The sequence below is a fragment of the Bufo bufo genome, chromosome 7 (assembly GCF_905171765.1).
Source record: "Bufo bufo chromosome 7, aBufBuf1.1, whole genome shotgun sequence".
NCBI lineage: Eukaryota > Metazoa > Chordata > Amphibia > Anura > Bufonidae > Bufo > Bufo bufo.
In genome coordinates, this window is record NC_053395.1 from 134,105,939 (window position 1) to 134,120,733 (window position 14,795).

Consider the following 14,795-nt stretch of genomic DNA (forward strand, 5'->3'; position numbering starts at 1 on the left):
TCGCGAATTCGAATATATCCCCTGCCGCTCATCACTACTCAAAATCACCCAAATACATATGGATGGGATTTTGAAAACACCATTCACGTAAAATGGAAATTTTCTGCACAGAAAAACAAGCATTCTTACAGATCTTACAAATTTGGCTCATGCATATTCTATTGTGGAAATGCTGTGGATTTTCACTAAACATTTCACCCCTTCAATGTATAGATGCACGTTGGAAATATTCTGCAATGTCTGAATAGTCTTCATGGAAGGTATACATAGGGCGGAGTGCTTGACGTATACATCCAATAGATGTATAGGAAAACAGTCTCGGCCATCAGCCATATGTTCTCATGTTAGAACGCATACCCTGTGCTATATATTTTTCACTGGATGCCTCTGTATAAAAGCAGTCTACAGAGCACACACTTCTAAACACAGCCTGCCTTTATATACTAGTACATCTGGCAGGAAAGTTTTCTAAGCAAATAAACATGATTTTTTTAAACACTATACCACCCATCTTATCATAACTGCTGTAACAATGGGCTCCATTTAATCACTGTGGTTAAACAAGTCTCTCCTGAAATGTATACAATGTGTACAATTATCACATAGAGGAGATAAAGGAAGTTTCTTTTTCTAAATATAAAGTGTGACAGACAGGGAAGTTCAGCCATGACTAGCACACTGTTAATCTATTATTTGTTATTCCTAATTAGAAACAGTAGGCTTCATTCATCAGCTTGGAGATTCACAGCAAAGTCATTTGTATTTTGGAGAATCAATGAAGAGGAGAATTTCTAAAGATTTGCTTATCTCTGCTACTAATAATGTTACTTATGTTTTGGCTATTACAAAAAATGACTGCTATTTGGTAGAGATGAGTGAACCTTTTGAGATTAGATGCAGATTCACTGAATTTCTTTTAAAAGTTCAGTTTGGACCCTTATTGATTCTACCCAAACCAAAGGGGCTGCAATTTCCCAGAAAATTGGTATATAAAACCCGCTAGTCTCCTAGGGCACAGAATTTTTAGGAAAGCATGTTATCCCTTATAATTATTATTTTATTTTCTCTCCCCCCTCCCAAAGCAATAACAAATCATGTCAGAGTGGCGTACACAGCTATTGGCAAACGCATGTTTGATGGAGTTAACTAACAGTGTGTTTAAAAACTCACTGTGTCGGTTCTGATTTTTCATATTTCCAAGCTTCCAATAATTGTCCCTTATCAGAGGCTGATGGTGATTAAAGACACAGTGTTATGGGATAAAAAAAAAGGAGTGGCTTGTTAGGGAACCAAGCATCCAGAAATTATGCCTTAACAGGGTCAGAATGCCTGCCCATAGGAGTCTTACCCACACCGCCCGAGCCAGAGTTCAGAAAAATAAAATTTAGGCAAAGGCATGAAGTGTGCCACATTTGCTGACTGATGAGAGTTTAATTTTCCATATAGCAGCAGAACTCTTACATGACTGGCCAAGAGTCCCATATCACCGCCCGGGCCAGGTGAAAGTGTGCCACATTTGCAGACCAACAAAAGTAACATTTTCTATATAGCAGCAGTATCCTTGCTTGCTTGGCAAAAAGTCCCACACTAACACCGTCTGAGCCCAGAACAATAAAATATAAAGGGCTTACGTCATGATTGATGTAAAAAATGAAAATCAGACATCATATAGTACATGACAATACCTTTTTAGCAAAGCTAGAACCAGCCCTGTACCTCACATGGATCCAGAGATCTCCCCATTCACTGCTCCAGTTGCTCTGCTAGATTATCTTCAGGCTGGCAACTCAGAGGGTGTGTCATTTCTACTGCAGCTCTCTCCTTGTAAGGGCTCATGCACACGGCTGTTGCCCAGCCGTGCCCATATTGTGGCCCGCAAACAGCAGATCCGCAATGTGCGGGCACCGGCCGTGTGCACCCCCATCTCGGATGAGGACCCATTCTCTTGAATGGGTCCACAATCCGAAAGGAGCTGTGCGGAACAGAGGCAGAGAATCCCACGGAAGTACTATGCAGTGCCTCCATGGGGTTTCTGTCCGTGCCGCCGCACTGCAAAAAAATAGAACGTGTTCTATTTTTTTGCTGTGCGGATGGATCACAGACCCATTCTAGTTGAATGGGTCTGGATCCGTTGCGGCAGCTGCACGGATGATGCCTGTGCATTGGGGACCACAAATTGCATAGCACATTCAACCAGCTCAGTGAGACAGACAAAAAATAAGAAAAAGAACAAACAGTAGGTGGGGCTATACAGATACATTTTATTGAATAACTCAATGGCTGTCATAAATATGTAATTACATGCAATTAAAAAGGTATTCAGATCCAGGTGCCGGTTTGAAAAATGTAGATTGTGCGCCCCATTTGCGCACAAGTGAAGGTCCAGAATTACACCACATTTGCAGACTGACAAGAGTTAGGCCTCTTTCACACGGGCGTTGCGGAAAAATGTGCGGGTGCGTTGCGGGAACACCTGCGATTTTTCCGCGCGAGTGCAAAACATTGTAATGCGTTTTGCACTCGCGTGAGAAAAATCGCGCGTGTTTGGTACCCAAACCCGAACTTCTTCACAGAAGTTCGGGCTTGGGATCGGTGTTCTGTAAATAGTATTATTTTCCCTTATAACATGGTTATAAGGGAAAATAAGAGCATTCTGAATACAGAATGCTAAGTAAAACAGGGCTGGAGGGGTTAAAAAAAATAAAAAATCATTTAACTCACCTTAATCCACTTGCTCGCGATGCCCGGCATCTCCGTCTGACTCTTTTACTGTATAGGACCTGTGGAGAGCATTAACTATAGTTTAAGGACCTGGGATGACGTCACTCTGGTCATCACATGGTACGTCACATGATCTTTTACCATGGTGAATCACGGGCATCGCGAGCAAGTGGATTAAGGTGAGTTAAATGATTTTTTATTTTTTTTAACCCCTCCAGCCCTGTTTTACTATGCATTCTGTATTCAGAATGCTATTATTTTCCCTTATAACCATGTTATAAGGGAAAATAATAAGGTTCGGGTCTCCATCCCGATCGTCTCCCAGCAACCGTGCGTGAAAATCGCACCGCATCCGCACTTGCTTGCGGATGCTTGCGATTTTCACGCAACCCCATTCATTTCTATGGGGCCTGCGTTACGTGAAAAAACGCACAAAGAGGAGCATGCTGCGATTTTCACGCAACGCAAAAGTGATGCGTGAAAATCACCGCTCGTGTGCACAGCCCCATAGAAATGAATGGGTCAGTATTCAGTGCGGGTGCAATGCGTTCACCTCCCGCATCGCATCCGCGCGGAATACTCGCTCGTGTGAAAGGGGCCTTAAATTTTGCCATAAAGCAGTACCCTTGCTTGCTTGGTGAGAAGTCCCACATCGACACTTCCAGGGACAGAGCCCAGAAGAGTAAAATTTAAGCAAAGGCATGGAAATGTGCCACATTTGCGCACTAACGAGAGTTGCATTTTCCATATAGCAGTACCATTGTGTGCTGAGATCGGGGAAGCCGTTCATTGTCTGCTTTGCACACTCTTGGCATTCTCTTGATGAGCTTCAAGAGGTAGTCCCCTGAAATGTTTTCCCCCCACAGGTGTGCCCTGTCAGGTTTAATAAGTGGGATTTCTTGCCTTATAAATGGGGTTGGGACCATCAGTTGCATTGAGGAGAAGACAGGTGGATATACAGCTGGTAGTCCTACTGAATAGACTGTTAGAATTAGTATTATGGCAAGAATAAAGCAGCTAAGTAAAGAAAAACGAGTGGCCATCATTACTTTAAGAAATGAAGGTCAGTCAGTCAGCCGAAAAATTGGGCAAACTTTGAAAGTAAGGGATATTTAACCATGAAGGAGAGTGATGGGGTGCTGCGCCAGATGACCTGGCCTCCACAGTCACCGGACCTGAACCCAATCGAGATGGTTTGGGGTGAGCTGGACCGCAGAGTGAAGGCAAAAGGGCCAACAAGTGCTAAGCATCTCTGGGAACTCCTTCAAGACTGTTGGAAGACCATTTCAGGGGACTACCTCTTGAAGCTCATCAAGAGAATGCCAAGAGTGTGCAAAGCAGTAATCAAAGCAAAAGGTGGCTACTTTGAAGAACCTAGAATATGACATATTTTCAGTTGTTTCACACTTGTTTGTTATGTATATAATTCCACATGTGTTAATTCATAGTTTTGATGCCTTCATAGTCATGAAAATAAAGAAAACTCTTTGAATGAGAAGGTGTGTCCAAACTTTTGGTCTGTACTGTATACATATACATATATATATATCCCCTCTCTGCCTAAAACAAAAATACCACACCTACCCAACTCTAAGCACCCATAGGTCGGGAGGGTAGGAGTTCACCTGGCTGTCTGCATAAAATGGCGCCTTGCTCCGACTACTTCTACTCACTTAAGCCCACTAGCCCGCCCACCCCTACTCTGTTACCATAGCGAAAACTCTGCCCCCCTCCCAACTGCCTCCTACCAGTGGCGTGCCCGGGGGGGGGGGGGGGGGGGGGGCACGGTGCGTACAGGGTGCCGGCTCTGACGGGGGTGCCAGCAGGCCCAGAAGCAATGAGTGCTTCCATCAATACAGATGGAAGCGCTCATTGTGAAGCGCTGACACCCGTGACCCAGTCCCGCATACTGCGGCGGGGCAGGGACGGAGCACATAGTTCCCTGCCCCGCAGGGGGGACACTACTGTGTGTGTGGGGGGCAGTGTGGGGGACACTACTGTGTGGGGGGCAGTGTGGGGGACACTACTGTGTGGGGGGCAGCGTGGGGGACACTACTGTGTGGGGGGCAGCGTGGGGGACACTACTGTGTGGGGGGCAGCGTAGGGGACACTACTGTGTGGGGGGCAGTGTGGGGGAAATTACTGTGTGGGGGCAGCATGGGGGCCTTTCTATTGGGGAGGCACTGTAGGGGCCATTCTATTATTTCTGGGGACACTATACAGGGATCATTGCCTGGAGCACAATATAGGGTGTTATTATTACTGGGGGCACTCTAGGGGACATTATAGCTGCTCTAGACACTATAGGAACATTTGGGGTCATTTATCAAACTGGTGTAAAGTAGAACTGGCTTAGTTGCCCATAGCAACCAATCAGATTCCACCTTTCATATTTGACAGCTCTTTTGGAAATCCAGTTCTACATTAAACCAGTTTGATAAAGGACCCCAATTATGTCTATTAGGGTCACTATTTTTTCAGCAGAATAGTACCTGGGGCATTAGAGGGCACAACGGGCACAGTATTGGGGGTGGCAGCAGGATGACACTGTGGGGACACCAGGATGAGGAGGTTGATAGAAAAATTGACAAATCTAACGTGTCTGTGTTACAAACTCTGTAGAGACGAGATGCGGCTGAAAGAATTTCTCATGGCGGTCTAACTGAGGCGAAGAGGAAAGAGAAGGTCTACATGACAGGAGATGTCCCTGGATGTAAGAGGTATGTGGTTAAGTATTGGGGAAGGGGTGCCAGAGAAATGACCCGCCCCGGGTGCCAAACACCCTGGTCACGCCACTGCCTCCTACACTTAACCCTTGCTTGCCTCTCCCTCACTAACCTAACCATCGTCATGATGGCCTCCCCCTACGGCTTCGCCCCTGGTCCGGAACTACTGACAAAACTGACTGAACTTGCTTGCAAAATGGTGCGAGTTTCACTAAACGCACCCTGAACGCATCCAGCCCTAATCCGTCATGCTCATGTGAAAGAGGCCTAACTCAGCTACGTGGAATGGACACTTTCCATCCACATCCTTCCTGTAATACAGTTTATCTAGCCCTGTCTGGCGGTGCACAAACAGTCTGGCATCAGTCCATCATGTTGTAAGTAGTTTGGTTCTTTTGCCAGCAGAATTTTTTCAGCTTTTCAATAATTGACGATTAGTGAATGGGGTCATGCTTCTCCATTCTAGTTAAGAAAGCAGAAATCCCTGAGAAGAAAACATCAAATCCTGCATTCATGGTTGTGTTCAGTGATTTATTGCTGTTAAAAGATATGACAAAAGAGATATAAAGGAAAATTAGGATTACCTCAATTACCATATTCCACACACTGTCTATGTATGGATACTATGGTTATGGAAACTAAAAATATGTACGTATAAGTGTATGTATAGATATTTTATTTATGGATGCACTGTACAGTATGTGCATAGATGTCTATGGATGCATACCTCAACTATATATATATATATATATATATATATACAGTACAGACCAAAAGTTTGAACACACCTTCTCATTCAAAGAGTTTTCTTTATTTTCATGACTATGAAGGCATCAAAACTATGAATTAACACATGTGGAATTATATACATAACAAACAAGTGTGAAACAACTGAAAATATGTAATATTCTAGGTTCTTCAAAGTAGCCACCTTTTGCTTTGATTACTGCTTTGCACACTCTTGGCATTCTCTTGATGAGCTTCAAGAGGTAGTCCCCTGAAATGGTCTTCCAACAGTCTTGAAGGAGTTCCGAGAGATGCTTAGCACTTGTTGGCCCTTTTTCCTTCACTCTGCGGTCCAGCTCACCCCAAACCATCTCGAATGGGTTCAGGTCCGGTGACTGTGGAGGCCAGGTCATCGGGCGCAGCACCCCATCACTCTCCTTTATGGTCAAATAGCCCTTACTTTCAAAGTTTTCCCAATTTTTCGGCTGACTGACTGACTGACCTTCATTTCTTAAAGTAATGATGGCCACTCATTTTTCTTTACTTAGCTGCTTTTTTCCTGCCATAATACAAATTCTAACAGTCTATTCAGTAGGACTATCAGCTGTGTATCCACCTGACTTCTCCTCAACGCAACTGACGGTCCCAACCTCATTTATAAGGCAAGAAATCCCACTTATTAAACCTGACAGGGCACACCTGTGAAGTGAAAACCATTTCAGGGGACTACATCTTGAAGCTCATCAAGAGAATGCCAAGAGTGTGCAAAGCAGTAATCAAAGCAAAAGGTGGTTACTTTGAAGAACCTAGAATATTACATATTTTCAGTTGTTTCACACTTGTTTGTTATGTATATAATTCCACATGTGTTAATTCATAGTTTTGATGCCTACAGTGTGAATCTACAATTTTCATAGTCATGAAAATAAAGAAAACTCTTTGAATGAGAAGGTGTGTCCAAACTTTTGGTCTGTACTGTAATATATATACACTCACCTAAAGAATTATTAGGAACACCTGTTCTATTTCTAATTATTGCAATTATCTAGTCAACCAATCACATGGCAGTTGCTTCAATGCATTTAGGGGGGTGGTCCTGGTCAAGACAATCTCCTGAACTCCAAACTGAATGTCAGAATGGGAAAGAAAGGTGATTTAAGCAATTTTGAGCGTGGCATGGTTGTTGCTGCCAGACGGGCCGGTCTGAGTATTTCACAATCTGCTCAGTTACTGGGATTTTCACGCACAACCATTTCTAGGGTTTACAAAGAATGGTGTGTAAAGGGAAAAACATCCAGTATGCGGCAGTCCTGTGGGCGAAAATGCCTTGTGGATGCTAGAGGTCAGAGGAGAATGGGCCGACTGATTCAAGCTGATAGAAGAGCAACGTTGATTGAAATAACCACTCGTTACAACCGAGGTATGCAGCAAAGCATTTGTGAAGCCACAACACGCACAACCTTGAGGCGGATGGGCTACAACAGCAGAAGACCCCCACCGGGTACCACTCATCTCCACTACAAATAGGAAAAAGAGGCTACAATTTGCACGAGCTCACCAAAATTGGACTGTTGAAGACTGGAAAAATGTTACCTGGTCTGATGAGTCTCGATTTCTGTTGAGACATTCAAATGGTAGAGTCCGAATTTGGCGTAAACAGAATGAGAACATGTATCCATCCTCTGATGGCTACTTCCAGCAGGATAATGCACCATGTCACAAAGCTCGAATCATTTCAAATTGGTTTCTTGAACATGACAATGAGTTCACTGTACTAAAATGGCCCCCACAGTCACCAGATCTCAACCCAATAGAGCATCTTTGGGATGTGGTGGAACGGGACCTTCGTGCCCTGGATGTGCATCCCTCAAATCTCCATCAACTGCAAGATGCTATCCTATCAATATGGGCCAACATTTCTAAAGAATGCTATCAGCACCTTGTTGAATCAATGCCACGTAGAATTAAGGCAGTTCTGAAGGCAAAAGGGGGTCCAACACTGTATTGGTATGGTGTTCCTAATAATTCTTTAGGTGTATGTATATATATATATATATATATATATATATATAAAAAAAAATTTTTACTAATTAAAACCCACATGTGAAACACATCCTTTTTTCTAAGCTGTTTTTATTTTCTGTAGAGTTTTTAAAATTACATTTTCTGTACATGATTATAGGGGCAGCCATTTTGCTTGAGCAATTACAGATATGCCTTGGAGCAGCCACATGAGATGTTCATTGACCTATATGAGAGAGTGTGACATGTCCTGGGACCTTTGCAGAGGTGCGGAACCATTCATTTCAACAGGTCCGCAAAATAAAAAACGGAAGTTATTCCGTGTGCAGTCCGTTCCCGTAAGTCCGTTCTGCAAAAAAATAGAACATATCCTACTATTGTCCACATCACGGACAAGAATAGGACTGCTCTATTAGGGGCCAGCGGTTCCGTTCTGAAAAATATGGAATGCACACAGATGTAATCCGTATTTTTTGTGAATCAGTGTTTTGAGGACCACAAAATACATAGAGTACGGTCGTGTGCATGAGCCTTTATTTATATATAGATACCTGTTATTGCAATCCTACCTGTGATGCTAATGGGATGATTACTGAAAGCTGATCTATTCAGAACAGGCATTGTCAGCCTATTATTAGAAAACTGCAGGATTTTTTTTACAGTGATGTGGAAAATTTACATCACCAAAAATTCTTGAGAGTATATTTTAAGAGGAAATGCATGCAAGCTCTTCTTTTTAGTGAGTTCACCATCCCAACCTTCTCTGGAAGAAAGCTGCATAGTCTCACTGCATGGGGTTGTATTTCTGGAAATGGAGTTGAGGATTTGGTCAGGATTAATAGTGTCCTTAATGCGTAGAAATACAGGCATATACTTATCCATCATGTAATACCATCAGAGAGACATCTGATTGGCTCCAAATGTATTCTGCAACAGGACAACAACCCCAAACATAAAGCCAATGTCATGAAGAACTATCTTCAGCGTAAAGAACAAGGAGTCCTGAAAGTGATGATATGGCTCAACTGAGCCCTGATCTCAACATCATCAAGTCTGTCTGGGTTTACGTGAAGAGACAGAAGGATTTGAGCAATTCTACAACCACAGAAGATCTGTGATTAGTTCTCTAAGAACAACCTCCCTGTTGAGTTCCTTCTAAAACTGTGTATAAATGTACTAATGAATGTACTGATGAAGAACTGATGGTGTTTTAAAGGCAACGGGTGGTCACGCCAGATATTGATTTGATTTAGATTTTTCTTTTGTTCATTAACTTTGATAAATATGATAAAAATAAACTATTTTTAAAAGCATTCCTACTCTGCAGACTTTTTTCCGCACCTGTCTAAATATTTTGCACAGTTCTGTATAGGGTTAGCAAGTCTGCCCCAGTATTTCTTATGCAGTCTTCCTTGTGCATGGATGCCCCTTTTCACGTTTTGTCTTCCACACACTTTGTTCATGGTCACCCTAGATGGACAAGCTTTTTTATAAATATGTGCAGATTAAGGGCTCATACACATGGCGGTTTTTATTTTTAGGGCAAAGAAAAGGATTAGATTCTGTCATGTGCAATCAGCCTTTCCCAAGTTCAATCTTGTCCTTGGCAATAAATATATGTCTCATGCATCCTGACCTCTTGACGAGGCTGAGGCGAAACGCGTGTCGAGGTTCCTAGCCTGTCCCGTGCCTGCTGCCTTTACCCTCCATCATGTCTCATGGTATGTTTCAACTTTCTATCTGAAGTCCACAGATGAGCTCCTCCACATCCTTTATTATAAGGTTTTGTGTGTGTTTTTCATTTGTGTGAGGGCTTTATCTTCCCCTCTATTTCTTTAACTACACTTTGAGTTGAGTTGAGCTTCATCTAGTGGTTATGTACCAGGGTGATGACCATATGTATTACATTTCAGAATAGTTACACTATGCTGTGAATGACCCCGATATATATATCACTGGCATACTTGACATGTTTTCCATCTTCTGGTGGGTAGCAGCGACACTGGCCAGTGGATTGCGGCATCCGGTTTCCTGCTGATTCTACATACTTTTTTTTATTTTTTTGCTATCTCGAATATTTTATAAATCATGATATGTTTATTACAATTAAATAAAATATATTTTTGGAATATTTTGGGCATTATTTTGTTTGTTTAACAACACTATAGGTTTATATGGTTACTCATCCCTTGCCCTGACTTATGGTTGTACATTGAGGCTTTCTTTTTTGGTTCTAAAAAGAAAAGGATTAGATTCTGTCATGTGCAATCAGCCTTTCCCAAGTTCAATCTTGTCCTTGGCAATAAATATATGTCTCATGCATAAAAGGGTAATGTTCATGAGCCAGTGATTTTCTGAATATATAAGGGTGCTGCCACACATTAGTCACTGTGCTAGTATTTTAATTCACAATCTGGTTATTACTAGAGATGTCCCGAACTATTCGCCGGCGAATAGTTCCCGGCGAACATCGCTTGTTCGCCGCGGCGGGCGAACATATGCGATGTTCGGTCCGCCCCCTATTCGTCATCATTGTGTAAACTTTGACCCTGTACCTCACAGTCAGCAGACACATTCCAGCAAATCAGCAGCAGACCCTCCCACCTCCTGGACAGCATCCATTTTAGATTCATTCGGAAGCTGCATTCTTAGTGAGAGGAGGGACAGTGTAGCTGCTGCTGATTTAATAGGGAAATCGATAGCTAGGCCAGTGTATTCAGTGTCCACTGCAGTCCTGAAGGACTCTTCTGATCTCTGCTGTAAGGACAGCACCCCAAAAAGCCCTTTTTAGGGCTATAACATCAGTCTGCTTCTTTTTTTTTCTCTGTAATCCAATTGCAGTTGCCTGCCTGCCAGCGTGTGTGTCAGGCTCACAGCGTATACTGTGCCCACTTGCCCAGTGCCACCACTCATATCTGGTGTCACAGTAGCTTGCATTTTTAAAAAAATTATAACTTTTTTGACTGTAATATAATAGCAGTAAGTTGCCGGCACGCGCGTGTGTTTCATGCCCTACAAGTGCACAGTGTCACCAGCGCAACTCATATCTGGTGTCACATTCGATTCCATTTAAAGAAAAACAACAATTTTGACTGAATAAATAGCAGCCAGTTGCACACACGTGTTTGTGTGTTTAAGGCCCAGCTGCAAGCGCATAGTGTCACTTCAGCGCCATTCATATCTGGTGTCACATTCGATTCCATTTAAATAAAAACAACAATTTTGACTGTAAATAAATAACAGTCAGTTGCACACATGTGTTTGTGTGTGTTTAAGGCCCAGCTGCAAGTGCATAGTGTCACCAGCGCAACTCATATCTGGTGTCACAGTAGCTTGCACGCATAGTACAACTTAACGAATCAAAAAAAAATGACAGGCAAAGGCAGGCCACCCCACAGGGGCCGTCGTGGTCCTGTGATTCCCTTTGGCCCTAGAATAATGCCCAGTGTTTAGAGGCCACGTACCCTGAACTCAAAAAGTTCTGAGGACATAGTTGACTGGCTAACACAGGACACCCAATCTTCTACAGCTTCCGCTCGGAACCTTGACGCACCATCCTTCTCCAGCTCAGCTTCGGGCACCTCTCAAGTTACCACTCGCCCGCCTGCCGCCACCACCAAAACTAGCACCACAGCCGCTTCACTTGATCTGTCAGAGGAGTTATTTACACATCAGTTGGAAGAAATGAGTGATGCGCAACCATTATTGCCAGAGGATGTAGATAACAGGGATATGTTTCAGTCAGGCAGCATTACACACATGGACGAACGGTGTGATGATGATGTTGTACCCGCTGCTGCTTCCTTTGCTGATTTGTCAGATACAAGTGAAGCGGTTGATGATGACGATGTGTCCGTGGATGTCACGTGGGTGCCAGCTCGAAGAGAAGAAGAACAGGTGGAAAATTCAGATGGGGAGACAGAGAGGAGGAGGAGACGAGTTGGAAGCAGGGGGAGGTCGTCGCAAGGAGCTAGTGGCACAGTCAGACAGCATGCATAGGCACCCGGGGTCAGCCAGACAGCACGCCAATCAACGCATGCTGTTGCCACCACCGGAATGCCGTCATTGCAGAGCTCAGCAGTGTGGCATTTTTTTTGTGTGTCTGCCTCTGACAACAGCGATGCCATTTTCAACCTGTGCCAAAAGAAACTGAGTCGTGGGAAGTCCAACACCCACCTAGGTACAACTGCTTTGCGAAGGCACATGATCACACATCACAAACGCCTATGGGATCAACACATGAGTACAAGCAGCACACAAACTCAAAGCCGCCATCCTCCTCCTGGTCCAGCATCTTAAGCCACGTCAACCACTGCTGTCCTCCTTGCCCCCTATCAACCATCCGCCACCCCGTCTCTCGCCTTGAGCAGTTCCTGCTCATCTGCCCACAGTCAGGTGTCTGTCAAGGACATGTTTGAGCGTAAGAAGCCAATGTCACAAAGTCACCCCCTTGCCCGGCGTCTGACAGCTGGTTTGTCTGAACTCTTAGCCCGCCAGCTTTTACCATACAAGCTGGTGGAGTCTGAGGCGTTCAAAAAATTTGTAGCTATTGGGACACCGCAGTGGAAGGTATCTGGCCGAAATTTCTTTGCACAAAAGGCAATCCCCAACCTGTACTCGATTGTGCAAAAGGAAGTAATGGCATGTCTGGCACACAGTGTTGGGGCAAGGGTCCATCTGACCACTGATACCTGGTCTGCAAAGCACGGTCAGGGCAGGTACAGTACAGACCAAAAGTTTGGACACACCTTCTCATTCAAAGAGTTTTCTTTATTTTCATGACTATGAAGGCATCAAAACTATGAATTAACACAAGTGGAATTATATACAAAACAAGTGTGAAACAACTGAAAATATGTCATATTCTAGGTTCTTCAAAGTAGCCACCTTTTGCTTTGATTACTGCTTTGCACACTCTTGGCATTCTCTTGATGAGCTTCAAGAGGTAGTCCCCTGAAATGGTCTTCCAACAGTCTTGAAGGAGTTCCCAGAGATGCTTAGCACTTGTTGGCCCTTTTGCCTTCACTCTGCGGTCCAGCTCACCCCAAACCATCTTGATTGGGTTCAGGTCCGGTGACTGTGGAGGCCAGGTCATCTGGCGCAGCACCCCATCACTCTCCTTCATGGTCAAATAGCCCTTACTTTCAAAGTTTTCCCAATTTTTCGGCTGACTGACTGACCTTCATTTCTTAAAGTAATGATGGCCACTCGTTTTTCTTTACTTTGAATTTGTATTATGGCAAGAAAAAAGCAGCTAACAGTCTATTCAGTAGGACTATCAGCTGTGTATCCACCTGACTTCTCCTCAACGCAACTGATGGTCCCAACCCCATTTATAAGGCAAGAAATCCCACTTATTAAACCTGACAGGGAACACCTATGAAGTGAAAACCATTTCAGGGGACGACCTCTTGAAGCTCATCAAGAGAATGCCAAGAGTGTGCAAAGCAGTAATCAAAGCAAAAGGTGGCTACTTTGAAGAACCTAGAATATGACATATTTTCAGTTGTTTCATACTTGTTTGTTATGAATATAATTCCATATGTGTTAATTCATAGTTTTGATGCCTTCAGTGTGAATCTACAATTTTTATAGTCATGAAAATAAAGAAAACTCTTTGAATGAGAAGGTGTGTCCAAACTTTTGGTCTGTACTGTATATCACCTACACTGCGCATTGGGTAAACCTGCTGACGGCTGCCAAGCATGGAATGCGTGGCTCTGCAGAGGAGTTGGTGACACCACCACGACTTGCAGGCAGGCCTGCTGCCACCTCCTCTACTCCTCCTACTCCATCCTCTTCCATAACCTCCTCGGCTGCATCCTCTGCTGAGTCCTGCTGAGTCTTGCTCCACAATAACGTCACTCCCCCAGCTCCCCAGGGGCTATTCCACATCCCGGATACGACAGTGTCACGCCGTCTTGGGGTTGACTTGCCTGAAAGCAGAGAGTCACACCGGACCAGCACTCCTGTCCGCCCTGAATGCACAGGTGGATCAGTGGCTGACTCCGCACCAACTGGAGATCGGCAAAGTGGTGTGTGACAACGGAAGCAATTTGTTGGCGGCATTGAATTTGGGCAAGTTGACACATGTGCCGTGCATGGCACATGTGTGTAATCTGATCGTACAACGCTTTGTGCATAAGTACCCAGGCTTACAGGACGTCCTCATCAAGCCAGGAAGGTGTGTGGCCATTTCAGGCGTTCCTACACGGCCATGGCGCACTTTTCAGATATCCAGCGGCAAAACAACATGCCAGTGATGCGTTTGATTTGCGACAGCCCGACACGTTGGAATTCAACACTCCTAATGTTCGACCACCTGCTCCAACAAGAAAAAGCCGTCAATGAGTATTTGTATGACCGGGGTGCTAGGAGAGCCTCTGCGGAGCTGTGAATTTTTTTGCCACGTTACTGGACGCTCATGCGCAATGCCTGTAGGCTCATGCGTCCTTTTGAGGAGGTGACAAACCTAGTCAGTCGCACCGAAGGCACCATCAGCGACATCATAACATTAGTTTTTTTCCTGGAGCGTGCCCTGCGAAGAGTGCTGGATCAGGCCGTAGATGAGCGTGAAGAGGAAGAGGAAGAGTGGTGGTC

General features: G+C 44.2%; 1 protein-coding gene across 4 annotated transcripts in view; it reads left to right on the plus strand.

Annotated features, from left to right (window-relative positions):
* Window positions 1–14,795, plus strand: part of GPR1 (G protein-coupled receptor 1) — a 72,888-nt gene that overhangs the window by 12,296 nt on the left and 45,797 nt on the right. Inside the window, exon 1 of one of the 4 annotated variants that reach the window (XM_040441243.1) lies at window positions 5,397–5,441. The exons of 1 other annotated variant lie outside the window; for it this stretch is intronic. The gene's annotated coding sequence lies outside the window, so the exon portion shown is untranslated. Of the gene's footprint in view, window positions 1–5,396; window positions 5,442–14,795 lie in introns of those variants that run through there. 2 more of the 4 variants (XM_040441244.1, XM_040441242.1) reach the window with 2 other exon arrangements.